The following is a 17,796-nucleotide window of genomic DNA, read 5'->3' as shown; positions in this document are numbered from 1 at the left end:
CGAAGTGGAAAAACAGGTTCCGAATCGAAAGGTCACGAGCGCTTGTTCCTTTGTGTACCCTTCCGCACGCATATTTAGATATTTAGGCTACGTTCCCTGCTGGCCTCGGTGCGAGAGGAGAAATTTCATTGTGAACGGCGAACTTTAGAGAAAAGAGCAACTTCTTATAGCGGTGTCGCTTACGTGTAGCAAATGTCACGCCTGCCTAACACGGTGACCTTTGTAAAAATGCGTGTCTTCAGAATCCAGTTCGGTGCGGCTAGTTCTTAATAAAAGTCCCGCAGCGTCGACATTCCAAAAAACAGCGCTGGCCACTCAACCACAAAAAAAAAGAAAAAAAAGGTACACAACACGGGTGTTGTCGTTGTCCGTCTTCCTGCTATCATGTAGCCAGCACTGTTTTTATTACATTTTTTTTCCCCAGAGTGTCGACACGCAATCAACTATAGCCCTAGTTCGCACTCTTGCATTGCGCAGCGCTCTGGTTTTGAAGATCTGATTTATTTTTGTAAACGTGTTTAGCAAAGTTACACCAACGCATGTAAGAGCTGTCATGAATAAACATTATTTTAATAAACAATAAACATTAGACTGCTTATTTGCCTCTCTGTACATTCTCGCAGCGCTGTTGTGCGAAACCGCGCAGTACCACAGACCAGCGCGGTACTACCACCCATTAATGGCGCGGAATAAGGAGCCGGTCGAAAGCATTTACATTTTTCTCTCACCATTCGGTCGATGCCAGGGTGAAAACTGTAGAGGGACAAATAGGCGCACGCTCCCACCTTGAGAGAAAACGACGAAAGAAAGCTACCCCTGTATCTTACTTCTGCACTGTAACTATATCGCGCAAGGCGGCCGCGACATGAACTGCTACCGTATGGGAGAATGGAAGTCAGGGCAAGTCGACTCTCCGAGGTGCTCTCATTCGACTAAGCAACACACCGTGTGCCACTCAGCTTCGGTGATCGGACGAGAAACGGTGTATCCAGCATGTGGAGGCCCGCGTGACTGTCGCGTTGGTTTTCGATAGGCATTTTTCACCGACTTCAACCCATATAAGTGCGAAAAAAAAAGTTATTCCTCTCTCTCTCTTCCGCCAGAGCCCACCGCACAAAACTCTTCTTTCTCGAGTCGATCAAAAAAAATTCAGCTTGCTTCGCCAACCTTGGGAAAGACGCACACGTGTGAGTTGCTCGCCATGCGTATACAAAAGCAGGACACAGCTGTGATTTGACGTGGCGCACGCGTCGAGTCCACGCTGGCGCGCGTGTAGCTAGCATTTTCTGAATCAGCTGTCAGTGAGCGCTAATGGTCTAGTTTTACGTGCGTCTTTCCTGTGTCGTCGTTCGTTCTCGCTGTGTTAGGCAACTTAATACAGAAGGGGTCGCACAGTCCAGTGGCTTTCGACAACCGCCAGCAGCGCCTGCGTATAGCTCTGCGCCGCGTTTGCATTTAAAACCCACTCGTCTTTGTGATTACGCTTTCCCTTCCCCCAGAGTAGGGTAGCATGTGTTGCGTACGAACCTGGTCAGAAGAGTATTGACATGAAAGTTACGACATTTTAGGCTGTACGAAAGTCCGAGAGCTCTAAATCCTAAAACAAACAAGCAAAAAACTGGCAATCGTCAGATTGCCAGTTTTTTGAGCTCTTGATTGATTGTATGAATGCTTTATTTGATGGGATGGTTCTTTGGCCTGATACGAAATATGGGAGGAGGGGAGAAAGTGTGTGCGGAGTGCAAGGCGAGGAGCAGGATCTGCAAGGGGCGTAACAGCCCCGGATTATTTGGCAAAAGCCAGGAGCGACTCCAGGGCTGCGCGACGGTCCTCTACAGGCCGGTCGGATCCATTCCTCGTAGCTCGCCATCTCTTCCTGGCGGAGGTGATTTATACGCACCGCTCCGTGTGCCGGACCTTCCCACATCAGGTGTTCGGCGTTGTGCCGTACGGGTTTGTTTGCAGTCGGGACATGCGTAGCCACAGTTTGGGGCACCCGTGTGCGTCGTCGTCAATGATGGTGATATAATGCTTGTTTCTACGATCCTTTTCCGGTCGCGGTGCTCAAGAGGCGGATATCCGTCTTGACGTCGCAATAAACTGGCCCACTCCGTTCCTCCAATCGCTGCGACTGGCGCACGCGAGCGCATGCAGTAGACATCATGCGCTGTACTCTCGTATTATCTGCAAAGTCATCATATACCTAGCCTACAAGCTTCGAGAGGTCAGCTAATTTCGCTCTGCGTCATGACACCACAATAGTGTCGATGACGCCAGGTCGGCATTTCGAAACCAACTTGAGTGCCAAATTAAAATATTTATCAAGTGCTTCCCAAACTTCGCAATTGTTATATCTGTAGGCAGACTTGGTGCACATTAGAGAACGCCGCTTGCTACCGCTGTATAGCGCACTCGGTTTACTTAGCTCGGTGCTCCTTTGTTTGCTTCTCCCCTTATGATTTCTTTCTCTCTTTATCCCAGTCTCCCCTTTCCCTCGTGCAGCGTAGCCAAGCAGAAGTATACCTCTTATTAACCTCCCGGTATAACTATAGATCCATTCTCTCTCACACACACACACATATGCGCGCACATTCACTTTATTGTTGTCTTTGTTCAAGTATATGTTGGTCCATGATAGACGGTGCAGGCTACTCTCCCTTTCATAAACGTACGGTCTATTTTCTGCAACTTGGAAAGCGTTGTGTCAATGCTCCAATCTCTCTCTCTCTCTCTCTCTCTCTCTCTCGTTGCATGACGCGACGATTTGTCTTCTTCCGCGCTATACGAAGTGCGCGCGATGGCCTCTTGCCCGGCCCGTTCAAGGAACGTCGTGCCACTTTTCGAGCAAACAAAACAGGGAGAAGGAAGAGGCAACAGAAGGAGGAGGAGGAATGTAAGAGGAGGAGGAGGATGCCGCTTTTCTTCCGACTCGGCACACAAACCGGCGATGGGACGTTCGGCTGGTAAATGCGCCACTTCCGCCGTACTCGTCCGCTTGTGAAGAATGAGCGTGGTCGCCGGGCACGCCTTCGCCGGCACAGCCAAGCTCCACGGGCACCTATACGTGCTCAACCAACCTCAGCGACGGCGGAGGCGGCGATGGGAGATTAACGACGTCGAGGTTTCGACGCCGGACGCCACGGGTCCAACCTCAAAGGCTGGTGGTCGCGCCGAGCCTGTGCGAGGAGGCCGGGAAGGCGCGGATGAAAACGATGTCATCAAAGGAGGTTCCGGCCTCCGGTAATGGAGCCCGGGGGCGCCGCGGTGTGCCGAGTTTTCGCACGTATAGTTTGTGCGGCCGCCTCCACACTTTCTGTCCTCGTCGCCACACTTTGTGTACCATGCTCTCAATACCCTGGAAAAGATTAGACTGAGCACTCGGGTGAGGCAGCTTTAGTTAGCAGGTGATACAGCGGAGGCTTGGGGAAGGCCACAGTGCCATTCGACAACAACGCAGGTCCATTTGCAACAAGCAGTAGGTGAAAACGACACCCACCGCGCTAGCTGAGTAGCTATGAGGGCGCATTCCGCTGCTGAGAACCCGATCGCTGGTTAGTTTGAAGGCTGCGGCGGCCGCATTCCCACGGGGGCAGAATGCAAGAACGCGCGAGTATTTTGTGCCTTGGGTGCACAATGAAGAACTTCGGCAATTAAATTTAATTCGGATTCCCCCCCCCCCCCGCACCTCTTTCTACAAATTCTCATACAGACCCATGTAGCTTTAGAACGTTAAAATAAATAAATAAATCCAGTGGCGCTTTAACGACATCAGAAATGTAACTGTCACCGGCAACTGCCCTTTGACGACGCTTACGTGCGGAAATGTTCTCGCATGTATTCGCGTCGTTATTTGCGCGACTAAGTTGCCGATCGCTTCAGAGTTTCCGCAAGAGGGTCTGGGTCGCACGCAAAGGTGGCCTATAAGCGGCGAAAGGCGGCACATAAACAGACACACACGTGCAGGGAAAGGCTCGCCGATAACTTTGAGCGCCGGTCTTTTCTGGCGCTCGGCTCTTCGCTTGGCGCGCTGGCCAACGGCGTCCGGTTACCCTCCGCGCTCTTACTTATATCCCGTGTTTTTCTTTTTCGGGCTGGCCAGGTGTGCCTGCCACCGGCGGCTCGGAAATGGAGCGCCGTCTGCGCCGGCCATTAGCGATGGCGGTTGCTTTCACGTACGGGGCACCAAGCGCCCAGGTCGGGCAGCACGGGAGAACCCAGAAGGGCACGACGACGCGCATGCGCACAGCTTCTCGTGCGAAGCCGGCTAGCCGGTGCGAGGCCGGACACGGAGCACTGAACGCGGTCATTTCGCTGATGCCATTTCGCGGAATGAAACATTGAGAGCGAAGCGTATGGGCTCCTTACGTTAACGTCGCAATGCTCTTGAGTTTTTCTCACATGTATATATTTTTTTTCTTTTGGCTAAAAGGGGGTAGCGTTAATGGCAAGATCAGCGTCTGATTAGTCTTGTGCGTGTGCGTGTGTTCCCGGAGCGCGGAATCGAAGGAAGAGAGAGAGAAGGGGAGAAGGAAAGGCAGGGAGGTTAACCAGACTGAGTCCAGTTTGCTACCCTACAAGTGGGGAGGAGAATGGGGAGTGAAAGAGAGAGAGAGTGAGAAAACATGAGTCTATACCGCACTTTCACATGCACCAAGTTAGGTGTAGGATGTCAATAGCCGTGCACTTGTCCAGTCTGTAGCCTTCAGGTAGTGAAAAAGCGCTCGAACTGCTTCCTGGGCTAATGAACTGTGAGAAAAATCGAAGTACTTGGCAGCTTCACTGAAGGAAAGCAAGTGTGCCTAGACACCCACACGAGAACAAAAAGAAAGTGTGGATGGGGAGGCGGTTTCGCCCGAAGGCAAAGCACTGAAAACAATAGCGAGGTTTAGCGCCGCGCTCGAGCTCCCCATTCTGTATTCTAAGAGTATGCGGAGGCGATATATGTCGCGCCGCTGCGTGCTATAGACGGGTGATAATGAGCGACAGAAACAACACCCTGTCAGATACCAGGCGCGTCAGAACGGTGTCGCAATGAGAAACGCCGGCGGCGGCATGACGGGCGTCGCATCTCCATGGTGCACCGGACCGCGGCCAAGACCGATAGAAAACTGTTCGCATTTGTCAGCGCCCGATGAAAGGACTAGATAGATTTAGCTCGAAGTTTGCCACCCGTTCTTTCCAGACCAGTGTTTTCACAACGATGTGGTATATGCGCACAACTCTTGAATAGGAAAGCTATATGTATGCACGCGCAACGTTCGTGCCAGCAGCGGAAGCCAGAAGAACGCTGCCCCAGCTCCGACAGAGCCCGATTGAGCAGGGAACTTACAAACTCGCGCTGTAACGTCCCCTGTGCCTCCGGACTTCCGAAAGTGGTTCTAGAAGGACGACAGCACCGAAAGATATCCGCCACGGCGTCCCGGAAATGAACGAACGTAACTGGCCCACGCATTCGTGCAAATTCTCTTTGAGTTGGACAGCGGCGTATTTGTCACCGCATTCACGGGTGGTCACCGTCTTGGAGTTCTCGCCACGGTCTACAGCACACGCCGCAATTTTCGCGCACGAAGTTTTGGAACGGTGCCGCCGCGCATCGAGATCATTTTGCAAACCCGAGCGTTTAGAAGCGAGCGCACGCGTGTTCGCGCAAGCTCATTAGGTTGGCACTGGGCCATATCTGTATTCATCTGGTTAACCTCCCTGCCTTTCCTCTTCATTCTCTCTCTCTCTTGGGGGGTCAAGTCAAAATACAGAAAAAATTCTATTACAAATATTTCTCCAGTGGCTCGGTGCAAGACACAGAGTAGGAGAATGAGGAGCAGAGTAGAGACACAAAGGATGCGTAGAAAGGCAGGGAGGTTAACCAGAGGTTATTTCGGCTGGCTACTTGCACGGGGGAAAGGAGTAGGGAGATAAAAAGAGAAATAGAGTGGAAGGGGGAGAGGAAGAGAAATAGAGACGAGCACAAACAAACCGCGTACACTGTAGAGCGATAGGGGGGGGGGGGGGGGACGCTCTTAAATTCTGTCATGAAGGCCCGTAGACCGAAGGAATCTTACACCGGTGTCACACGTACACTTCTGATCGCGATAGGGACCGACCCGGATCGAAATTCTCGACTACGATTGGCTCTTCCGCGCATTTTGGGTAAAGGAGCCAATCACGACCCAGAAATCTGATCCGGATCGGGCTTGATCGGGTTCAAAAGTGCGCCGTGTGACACCCGTATTAGTAGCGCGATTACGGCCTTCTGCGTGGATGTTGTTTGGGAGCACTAACCTAGAGCTTTTAGTTCTGACAGCGGACGATTGTCCAATTGGTCCATCACTCTGCACATCACTTGCCTCTCGGCACTATAGCGCTCTCAGGTACAGATAATGTGTGCGAGCGTCTTATCACAGTTGCATGTGTCGCAAGTGGGCTTTCGGCCATTCCAATAAGGAAGGCATAAGTGTTTGTAAATGTTACGCCTATAGTCACAGACGGTACAGCGTGGTCTGTTCACGTCGTGGTAACTCAGGCGGTAAATGCACTTGTATATCCGCAGGCAACGAACGCAAACAACAAATTGTGAAAACATTCGAGTCCCACAGGGGCAAAGTACATCAATCGCAGCCCAGCCGCATCGTCTGTTCACGAAAGCGGAATAAAAACACATTGACCGCTTTCATGTGCAGGTCTGGCGGCTTCGTCAGCGTGGTCATTCCCCGCTGATGTTGCAATGTCCTGGAAGCCATTGAAATGCTATGTTGTGCCCGTTGTGATGGCTGCGATGATATGCGATATGAAGGAAGAGGAGAAGGATACTGGAGAGGTAAGGAGGTCAACCAGACGCTCATCCGGTTTGCTGCCTTACGCATGGGCAAGAGGCGTTTAAGGGATAAAAAGCAAGTAATGAGAGTGCGAGAGGTACTAGCATTGTAAAATATGAGCTATGAGAGCATGCTGCAGAAATTTATATCCATGGCCGCTTATTGCGACCACATACATAGCATCGCAAGGGACTCAGAGAGTCACACAGAGCTCTCCCACAACTTTAGAAAGTATCAGCCCTGAGAACAACGATCTCCCGCGCAGAAGAAAAGCGAGAGAAAAAATGAGAAAGATAGAAAGGTACTATTTCCACATGAACATAACGGGAGGACGTTTCAAGAAGTCGCGTGCATACACTTTACTCTCACAGTCTTAATATTGGTTGGTTTGTTGTTCCTCAGTGAACTCCCACAACCCGCCCTAGGAGTCGGACATGAATCGGGCGCGGTGCAAGGGTTCAAAAACTAATACTAGTTTTGAGGAATATAAATTCAATCAAAACGGATTAGTGAAACTTGAAATATTGAAAGTTACCTGATATAAATATTAACCCTACAGTATCTACATGTTGCTAAAATAAACATGTCATTCACAAAAGAAAAACAACACAATGAAGTTTTTATTAATAATAGGAGCAGCAGAATATGAAATCCTGTACTACGGCGTTTTCTGGCAGTCAGAGTACATTTTTGAGGCTAAAAGCGCTATTTCTTATTAGTTGTGCAATTAGAGACATTACGATCTCGAAAAAAAAATTACGTGAACTATTCCACGACCGTATAACCATGCAGCCAATGAGCACGGAAACGCGGGACCTGATTACGTTCTTATGAAGAAAAAGAAAAGTCTATTTGAAAAGATAGCAAACGTTCGTTTATATCCAGTCATGTAACAATTCTATCGCAATTTTACAGCACCAATCGTAACCATTTGTGGGACTTTTCGTAACAGTTCTCGTGACTGTTTACTAAACGCGAATGTAGCGGACGGTTGACAAAATCTTGACTTATTGTTAATCCATAAACACTCCGTGTGCATGCCCTCTTCACCACTAAATTGATTGCCTTTATTTTTCGTAATACATTCTTTTTTTTCATTACTTACTTTCCCCTATTGAGGTCGCATCTTCACAACTATACCCATCCCTCCTCTTCGCCTTCCTCCCCCATTTCCTATAACCACAGCTTATACCTTGCGAAAACTCCGCAGCAAACGTGCGTTAAAAGTGTGCAGTAGTTAGGGAGTTCTGGCTTCAGAATCATGGGCTTGTGTAAAATAGCAAAGGACAGAAATAATCCTAACAGTCAAACCTTTCGTGCTTCATGCGAGGTAAACAGAAGCGGAAGCCAATAGGAGCGCACGTCAGTATTCTTCGCACAACCCGTTATATCTTCTTTAATTATTAGTACAATGAAATGAAGCAAGATACGAAGCTAGGAGTCCTTAAGGTAGGCCATCCCTAGATCTCAAACCAAAATACTGAAGCAAGGTGAGGAAATCGGAGCAAGTTACATGAAAAATATTGACTAACACCACAGACACCGATACAAGTCGGAAGCATGCAAGTATTTGCCTGGGACCATCACGGTACCATTCTCGCGTTGTGCACGACACACACGAACACGAGCGCGCCCGTACCCTACACAGAGCTGCAATAATTACGCCTACGCTCGTACTGCGCACTCACAGCAATGCCGGCGAAGGAAGGTCAATGACAAACGAACTATCGCGCCAAACGATCCCGGTCTCAACGAAAGAGGCATCGTCATCGCCGCAGACACGAGGATCCTCATTTAGAGCTCGCCTCGCCACAGGTCGAGGTCATCTCGAGTTTATCGGAGAAGGGGGGGGGGGGGGAGGGTTAGGTCACCGTACCACGACATCGAAACACAGCACCGAGTCCGGGACGTCGCGTGGCAATGTCAGGGCGCGGCAGCCCCGCACCTGTATACTAAGGAAGGAACAAACAAATAAAAAGGAAATGACGAGGAGCCAGCGGACGTTTTGCTCTTCAACGGCGCACTATCGGCACTCGCTCTGATGGCAGTAAGACACGAACTGCCGCACGCGGGACCCTTGCGGTGTTAGCGGATCGATGAGGCAAGCATTACGCCGAGCTCAGCCGTAAAGGGTCACGTGTCAGCGTGTCATAGGGTCAGCTGTGTGCTCACCTGACGTTCGTTCCCTGCACCAAAATTTGTTAAACTAAATTCTGGGGTTTTACGGGCCCGAACTACGATATGATTATGAGGCACGCCGCCATGGGAGGACTTCGGATTAATTTGGACCACCCGAGGTTCTCCAAGGAGCACCCAATGCACGGCACGCGAAGCCTTTTTTACCTCTCTCTGTTGAAATTTGTTGACGTCGCTGTTGGGGCGGTGACAAAATATCATCTTCGAATACGTACAACACGTGGGTTATACGGAATGAGAGGACTATAGATCGTACTATATCCATTAACAAATAACAGGATAATTCGTAGCTGTTGCCTTCAACAGCCATGCACGCACACTCACACACACGCACGTTGCTCAAAGAAAGAAATGACACATTCGTGAGATCTAAGAAAAAGTGTCAGGACCCGATATTGATGAAGAGAGCACCTGTAAGGTTTGCACATCAGCCAAAGAAAGTTGATTCAGTTACGAAGGCTAAATAACAGACGCCTCCTTAGAAAGCAAACAAGAACCGCATGGACTACACGCACACAAATTCGCACAGAATGAGAATATCTTAACATGTTTAAACGCGTTCATGGCAAAGGCATAGGTGTAAATGGTAATGAGTCCCTTATGTATGCAACTGAATAATATAACAAGCCGAGTTGTGATAACATCGGGCTTACACAGCGTAACCAGTAGTTGCACAGTTACACACGCAACTACACGCAGTTACACAGCGCCGAGAACTGCAGTGCATGCGCCGAGCTGACTCTTGTCCACAAATTACTTGTTTTATTGCTTTCTGATTTTTGCTGTGGGACATAAATGCGGAATGGGCTGTTCGTTCATTTGCATTGTTTTTCCTGTCCCCGTTCTATATCTATTATTATTTCTCTGCGGTGGAAATTCGCTATGCAGCCTAATGCACGAGCGGCACATTCGGGTTCAGGTAGCAACGGAAACGCAGATGCGGATCGAATTGTTTTCGGGACGTCAAATCGACGCAGGCGTGGGCGAGCGCGCGTGTACGAGCCGCTCCGCGACGTTCGAACGGATCACGCGATTCGAGTGCCGGTCGGGGGAATCAATCGCAGCGCATAATGTTCCGCGCACGCGGCTTATCAGATGACCGCGTGGTCTATATCACTGCGCGCCGATGAAGGTCAAGGCCCCTGCGGTGACGAACGAACGGTGTACACACAGACACCAAACTGCACGCCGACGTTGCCGAGGTCTCTTATCGCTTCCTTCCGGACACGGGGATGTGCATTAGACGAGCCTTTCTTATCGATTCCCCGAGTAAGCATAGATGGGTTGATTTACTTTTATCAGGGTCCTTCAAAGGTCCTTGGGGCTAATTGCGGGTGCAATTAAAGAATGTATTGTTGAACTGATTGTTTCGTTATCTGGCGGTGTTTTTCGGGGTGATGTACGCAGTTTCGTTTCTTTGTGATTTAGCAAGCCCAGGATTTATTGAATGATAGATAGATAGATAGATAGATAGATAGATAGATAGATAGATAGATAGATAGATAGATAGATAGATAGATAGATAGATAGATAGATAGATAGATTGATTGATTGATTGATTGATTGATTGATTGATTGAGTGATTCCGTTCTACTAGGTTGTGGACACGACGTTGTTCTTGTGTGTTTCAATTTGCCCAAGAAAGATTATCTAATGCCTAAATAGCATTAGGGATTAATTACTCATTCCGTATTAAAGTGCTCAACGAATTCCCCTCAAGGGCCTCGGAACTTATATCGCGCTCTTTAATTCCGAGTTTCCTCTTAGACGTAGCCAAGCAGGTGAAACATCATTTTCTTTAAAAACAAAGTCTTAGGAAGAGAAATAAGGAAACATCATATCGCGTAAAGCTTTTGCAATAGTGCAAAAATGTATCACTAAAGAAAGCGAAGCCGAACAGAAAATCAACCTAAACAGAAACGAAAATATGAACTGCACAAAGATGAATAAAAGTAAGATTACATGCAGCAGGGGGCACTGCGGCGTCTTTCTCGATTCTACATTACCCGTCGCGTCTACTGGGCAGACTCACATATGGGGTGCCCGGGCTCCATTAGTTGACGATGGCGAAACCAGAACGCCAGAAATTGAATATTTATTTATTTATTCGAACTACCCCCAAGGGTATTACATGGAGGTGGCGCGGTGGGTGGAGGGGCACATACATTGTCCACAGATTTACATTGTACTAACAAATAAACGAAAAGAAAGCCCAAAATAATATAGAGTGATAATACAGGTAATATACAAAATCAGTCGCGAACAAAGATTGCAGAGAACACATTAGGGCATATTAGGAGAAACATAAGGCCATCGCAATGAAAACACATCAACAACATACATCGCCAGAAAAAGAAACACTGCAAAGTCTAAAAAACAATAAAGTAATAACAATAGTAATAAGATTAGGTGGAAAGTCGTGAGCGAATTAGATCTTGAAACTTAGTTAAGTCGGGTTCTCTGGCAATGTCTGATGGTAAGGCGTTCCATTCAGTTATTGTGCGTGTTACGAACGAATATGCATAATGGTATGACTGGCAGTTAATGCGTATGACTTTACATGGATGGTCCCGACGTGGAAAGATAACTGGCAGTGACTGAAGAAATTCATCATGAAATGAAGGATGGTGATAAAGCTTATGGAAAAGTGATGGGCAGGAAATTTTGCGGCGAAGTGCGAAGTTGCTAAAATCATGCAGCTTCATTCTTTAACGAAGTGATGGTGGTGTACCGTGAACAATCTGAAAAAGGCAAATGAATCGCGCAGCACGGTTTTGCCAGACTTGGATGTTCCCGATCCCAAATGGCTGACGCGTATTCTAGCTTAGGACGGATTAATGTGGTGTATATATGCTAGTTATTTATTATGCGTGGGGGTTTCTTTTAAATTATGTTTAGGAAGTCCGAGAGTAAGGTTAGCAGAGACAAGCGTAAGATTAATATAGTTATTACAAGAAAAGTTTGACTGAAGATTGACGCCAAGGTATTCGTAAGTTGTGGTGAGTTCGATAGCGCTGTTATCAAGGAAGTGGGTGATTGGAATTAGTGGCTTATTGGTGAAACACATGGGCTTAGTTTTGGAAATATTTAATGGCATTAACCAATCTGAACGCCATGCACATATCGCTTCGAGGTCAGTTTTTCGTAATTCGCGATCAGTGTTACATGCTACAGATCGGTAAAGTACGCAATCATCTGCAAGTAGCCAGATTTTGGACGTCATGCAACTGGGTAAATCAATAATAATAATAATAATAATAATAATAATAATAATAATAATAATAATAATAATAATAATAATAATAATAATAATAATAATAATAATAATAATAATAATAATAATAATAATAATAATAATAATAATAATAATAATAATAATCAGCCTACTTTATGTCCACTACGGGACGAAGGCCTCTCCCTGCGATCTCCTATTGCCCCTGTCCTGCGCCAACAGATTCCACCTAGCACCTGCGAATTTCTTAATTTCATCACCTCACCTAGTCTGATGCCGTCCTCGACTGCGCTTCCCTTCTCTTGGCACCCATTCTGTAACCCTAATGGTCCACCATTTTCTAATCATTAAAATAGATTAGAAAATGTAAGTGTCCAACTACGCTGCCTTGTGAAACTCCAGACGTGACATCAGCATACCATGAGTTACAATTGTTAAATAATGTAAATTATTTCTAGATGAGAGAAAATCGGAGATTCATGCAATCACATTAGGGTGAATGTTAAGTTGTGAAAGCTTAAGTAACAACCTATGGTGTGGAAAGCGCGATCAAATACAGTAGAATAAAATCTAAAAATACTACATCAACTTAAAACACACCGTCTATTAGTGCCTGTATGTCGTTAATAAATCCGGCAAGTTGGGTATCGCATAAGCAGCCCTTGCGAAAAACGTGCTGATGCTTGAAAATAATTTTATGGTCTGCAAAGTAGTTGATGATTTGAGTCTGCACGATGTGCTCGAGTAATTTACAAATAGTGCTGCTTGAGGAGATGCGACGATGCTTAAGCGGAGAAGCACGATCACCTGATTTGAAAGTGGACATTATTTATCTATGCGCCAGTCATTAGGAATGCAGCCAGTTAATAGTGACTGCCAAAATAGAGCGGTTAACAATGAACAAATACTATGCGATTGATTATTGATTGATGAGCTTGATTATTGAAGTCTAAGTGATCGGCACTAGATGACGTTTTAAGCTTGGTTAGTAGAGATTAGACACCATGCTCATTTATGACCACCTGGCGTATAGTTATTTCCACTAATGCCCTTAATGTATCCTATGAGTTACCATTTGCGTGAGGGAAAATGTTACAAACGTTTCATTAAAATGTCGAGCGCAATCTGAATTGGGGATAGGAACGATGAACCAATGTGACCAGAATTTTTTGCATTATTTTGTTCCTGCACAGCTATAGGCTGTTTATTCACCGCGCAGGTTGTTTATTCAACCACCGTATGGTAATATCGTCTGCTCTTGCGCTGTTCTTAAACCGTCAGTGTAGTCTGCCGTTTTCTTGAGCCATGTATGTTACTTTCTATTGTCCTGGTTTTAGGAGTGTGTTTGTCGTGTGCTGTTGGCCTGTCCGTCAGAAGTACTCCTTTGCGGACTGCATGGTTCATACTGAACAGATAACGTATACTTCGGAAAATGCAGCACGAAAGGCGACAGGAAAGCTGGAACGGAATGCAATCTTTCAGAGGTGTTTTCTTGCATTTTGCTCACTAGATTACTTGTTCGGTTCTTCAGACATTGTTTGCCTTCTATATGAGCACGGAGTGCGTAGATGAAGCGCCTTTGGTCACTATTTGAAACGCTTGCAGTTAACTCCACAGCTCAAGCAGGCGCGATGGGTACACGGTGCTTACAGCAGGCTGCTTTCGCTTCCGGAGACAAACAGGGTGCAAAGAGCGTAACACCGTATGAAATGCGTGCATACAGAAAACGCTGGGAACCACGGGACTTGGGAACGCGGGCGGGGCATCAGGAAGGAGGGAAAGGGACACGAACTTCAACTTTCCGGTCGCAAACCGTGACCGAGGCCTCGACAGTTCCTAATATCAGCAACAGATTACGTCACCCCTTTGATTCCCCTCCGTGAGTAAATCTGGAAACGTTAAAAGCAATCTTAACAGTAACAGCGCGAGCCGGTTTACTGATTACGTTGGCATGCGGCCGAAAAAGAAAAATAGAAGTGGCGTAAAGGACACAGTGCTTGCACTGTTGGTACAGTAAATGTAAATCACGGTTAAAAAGAAAAGAAAAAAAAAACAAAAGAGAAGGAGAACGAGGCGGAAAAATTTTGACTGGACGAATCGGAGGTTCCCGACGGCGCGCCAGGTTCGTGACGACAGACGAAGAAAAACAGTTCCCTCCGTGCACCTTCCGAGAATGGATAGTTTGCGACCACTTATCCCCTCCAATAGAGGAGTTTCAACAAACGCGAAGCCTTGCGCGACAATGTGCGGGCTTCTTCCAGTTGCGACTGCCACGAGATATTGCTGACATTTCTACGAGAAACTGCACCGAGTGACTATAGCGGCGACAAGTATCCACGACATATGCAGAGACGCTCAGGCGGAGCGATTGCAGGCCTGCCAGGCCAACCCGACCTGTAGTAACACCAGCACCGGCATACCTTCTTCGTTTCGTCGACAGACGGACGCGGTGGCACGTGATTCGCGTAACGTGGGCACGTGCAGAACGTGCCGGACGAGCGAACGTAGGCGACAGCGGGTGCGCTTACCTGTTGCTTCGGTCCCGCTGCTGCTGTTGCCGGTGGGGCGTCGTCGTGGTCGTCGCCGCGTGAGAGCGCGCGTCGCCTTCAATCAGCACCTGGTCCGGCTCTGAGGGGCGCCGGGCGCTGACGAGCCTATTTGAGCGGCCGACAGACGAGCCCGCGCGGACGACAGCCGGCGATCGATAAGAAGCCGTGTGCCGGCAGAGGGGGCCGACGCCGCACGGCGCGCCGCCGCCGTCCTCCGACGCCCTCGGGACCCCCTCTCCTCCGCGCCGCGCGGCGTCGAGACTTTGTTTTCCCGACAGCACTAGCTGCACGGCGCATGCGCGACACGCGAGCGGTCACGGGATTCCTCAGCTCAAACACCTGCGAAGAGAATTCACGGAAGGTACCGCGACAATTATGTAGACACACTCTGAACAGTGGCGACGGTATCCTTATTGAACAACGCACTTGAGTTATTTATATTTATGTAACCACGGTATGGTGGTGGTGGTGGTTATGATGATGATGATGAGGAGGAGAGGATAATTATGATGACGGTGGTGGTGTTGGCGATGATGACTGTGATAATCGAGATGACGATAGCGATGACGATAGCGACTACGACGATTATCTGCGATGCTTTGTGCACAAAAACATTGCGGGCCATCGGCTGACCCTCAGAATAACAGTTCGTAGGCGATTCGACGTCTAGTTCAAGTAGATGAAAGACTGGGCGAGTTGGGGGGGGGGGGGTGAGAATGGGTTGTATGAACTGTGTGATTTATTACGAGAGCCGCGCTGGAGCGGCAACGTTTGATCGACGTCAACTAGAGGTTGAATCGCCTTCAAAACTTTTTCATCAGTTATCTCCATTATAGTAATAATCACCACCATCGCCTTCATCACCATCGCAATCATCGTAATCACAGTCATCACATACCCTGTAACCCCCGGCGCGCGCACCAATTGGCTCATACGCTGTATCCCCCCACACCAAGTGGCCCCATCGGTAGCTATATTTACAACGTACTACCTTCGGGATCGGCCCTCGAAGGAGGCTAGAAACAGATTAGAAAAAGACATACCCGCTATGGAAAAGTTGCGGTAACTCGCCCACGAAGACATTTGTCAAGTAATTGAGCAGAAACCGTCGACGGTGATAGTCAAGAAGAACGGCAAATTGGGCAAGTTGGTGGTTTTCCATAATGTTTCAACACAGCGCTAACGACACAAGACACAAAGAAGAGGATGGGACACACATGGCGCCGTGTCTGTTACCATCCTCCTTTCTGCGTCCTGTGTCGTTAGCGCTGTGTTTAAACACTGTGGCTATAGTCAATGTAAGCGAATGGGTGAGCATTTAGGAAAGCTATTCGCTTTATTAAATGCATAATGCGCTTGAAGGCGTAAATGTGCTGCAGTGAGGATAGTTAAGTAGCGTTTGTTGTTTCATTGCGTAATTGCGTAAAAACGCAGGAAAGTTAAACAGCGCATCCGTAGCCGTAATGCAGGTTACGTATACGTATAGACGGGCTTACCCGTCATGTTCTTGGTCGCCAACGGCGCGAGCGCTGTTACGAACTTGTACCGCTGCACCACTATTACGACTTTGTGGTCCCGTAGCGCTCGTCACCCGTTTCGTGACAGAGCGTTGGTAGCGAAGACTCCGAGCCAGGCGTCGATGAGAATAACGAAAGGGATTTTATACATTATATACAGGTCATTGTACAGGACAAGATCGGATCGGCACTGGGGCCGAGAGCTCACACAAACGCGACTGTTCCCGCACGACGGCGTCCGGCGAAAACGCGTGACACATCTCACCCCAGTCGGGAGCGACACTCTCTCCCGGTGGGTCGGCGGATCCTGTTTTTCAGGCAGCGCGTGGCTGCTTTTATAATCCCCGAGAACCATTGTCACTCAAACGGCCCAATACAAAGTCAGCACACGACGGTCGTCCGAGGGGTCCAACCAGCGACCGCGCTGGCCACCCGGTTCAAAGTTCGCGCGCGTGGTGACCTCCATGCAAGAGGAGGTGCGGCGCCGGGCTGTCTGGTACTCGCGGACACGTCCAAACCTGCTGCTCGCCGAGGCTTCTCCCGCAGGATCCCGCTGCCTGACGGCTCAGCATCTTGACTTGTGAAGGGAGAATTAGGGCGCTCGCAGGATAGATTCTGCATCTTGCAGATTCGGAATCCGGGCTTGTGGTGATGGCACAACAGCGCCAGTGTGAAAGACGACCGCTGTCCTCCTCTCCCACAGCCGCCACAGGGGGAGAGGGTGGCGTGAGGAAGAGCAGGGTACGTACAACACGAAAAAAAAGAAAGAGGAAGCGAAAGGCAGTTAATGCGTTAAACTCTGACACAACAAGCCAAGACTCGGAAAAGAGCAGCGGGTTATGAAAAAAGAAAAAAAAACCAAAATCATGAAAATAAGCGTTATAAATACTCAGTATTCTGTGGATGGTTGAGTGTTCGCCATTACAGGCAGGAACGTGAAAGGTCCATGTTCTCTGGTCATCTTTCTTTCATTATTTACTTGTTTCCATTGCGAAAATCAAACAATGGCGGGGGCTAAGATCAAAGCTGCAATGCGGCAGCTTAAGGTGCCCTTAGCTCCCGTGATACATGGTGGCAGTGAGTTGCGCAATGAACATTATACAGAAACATGATTATATATAAGTGTTACGGAAAATAATTATTCAGTGCAGAAGAGAGTTTTCAATAGTGCAACAACGAAATGTAACAAAGGCCAGCAAAAAAAAAAACAGACTTTACACATCATCACATTGCATACATTTGACAATATACATTATTGAAGGTGAAAAAGAAATTGTGCTAGATTATTATTGCAATGATTATGCGAAAGAATCGGATGAGCCAAAATGAATTACAAACACTTACCAATACGTTCATGCGAATACAGATGAAAAAGAAACCATGTTTCATTAATTAATTAAGAGAAGGTTCGGATAAGTGAAAGCAGTTCTTACAGTGTTATGTTGATGTATAAATGCCGGCATCATGAAATGAATTAAGCAGTCTGGCAA

General features: G+C 47.9%; 1 protein-coding gene across 1 annotated transcript in view; it reads right to left on the bottom strand.

Moving 5' to 3' along the window:
* The window catches only part of LOC135920043 (brain acid soluble protein 1 homolog), a 112,292-nt gene extending 97,337 nt beyond the window's left edge, over positions 1–14,955 (bottom strand). The window contains exon 1 of the mRNA XM_065454104.2: positions 14,769–14,955. The gene's annotated coding sequence lies outside the window, so the exon portion shown is untranslated. The remainder of the gene's footprint in view (positions 1–14,768) is intronic.
* Between the last annotated feature and the right edge of the window lie 2,841 nt (positions 14,956–17,796).

This window comes from Dermacentor albipictus, chromosome 2 (genome assembly GCF_038994185.2).
Source record: "Dermacentor albipictus isolate Rhodes 1998 colony chromosome 2, USDA_Dalb.pri_finalv2, whole genome shotgun sequence".
Lineage (NCBI taxonomy): Eukaryota > Metazoa > Arthropoda > Arachnida > Ixodida > Ixodidae > Dermacentor > Dermacentor albipictus.
Note: the sequence above shows the minus strand (reverse complement) of the source record. Positions and strands in the feature narration are given on the sequence as shown.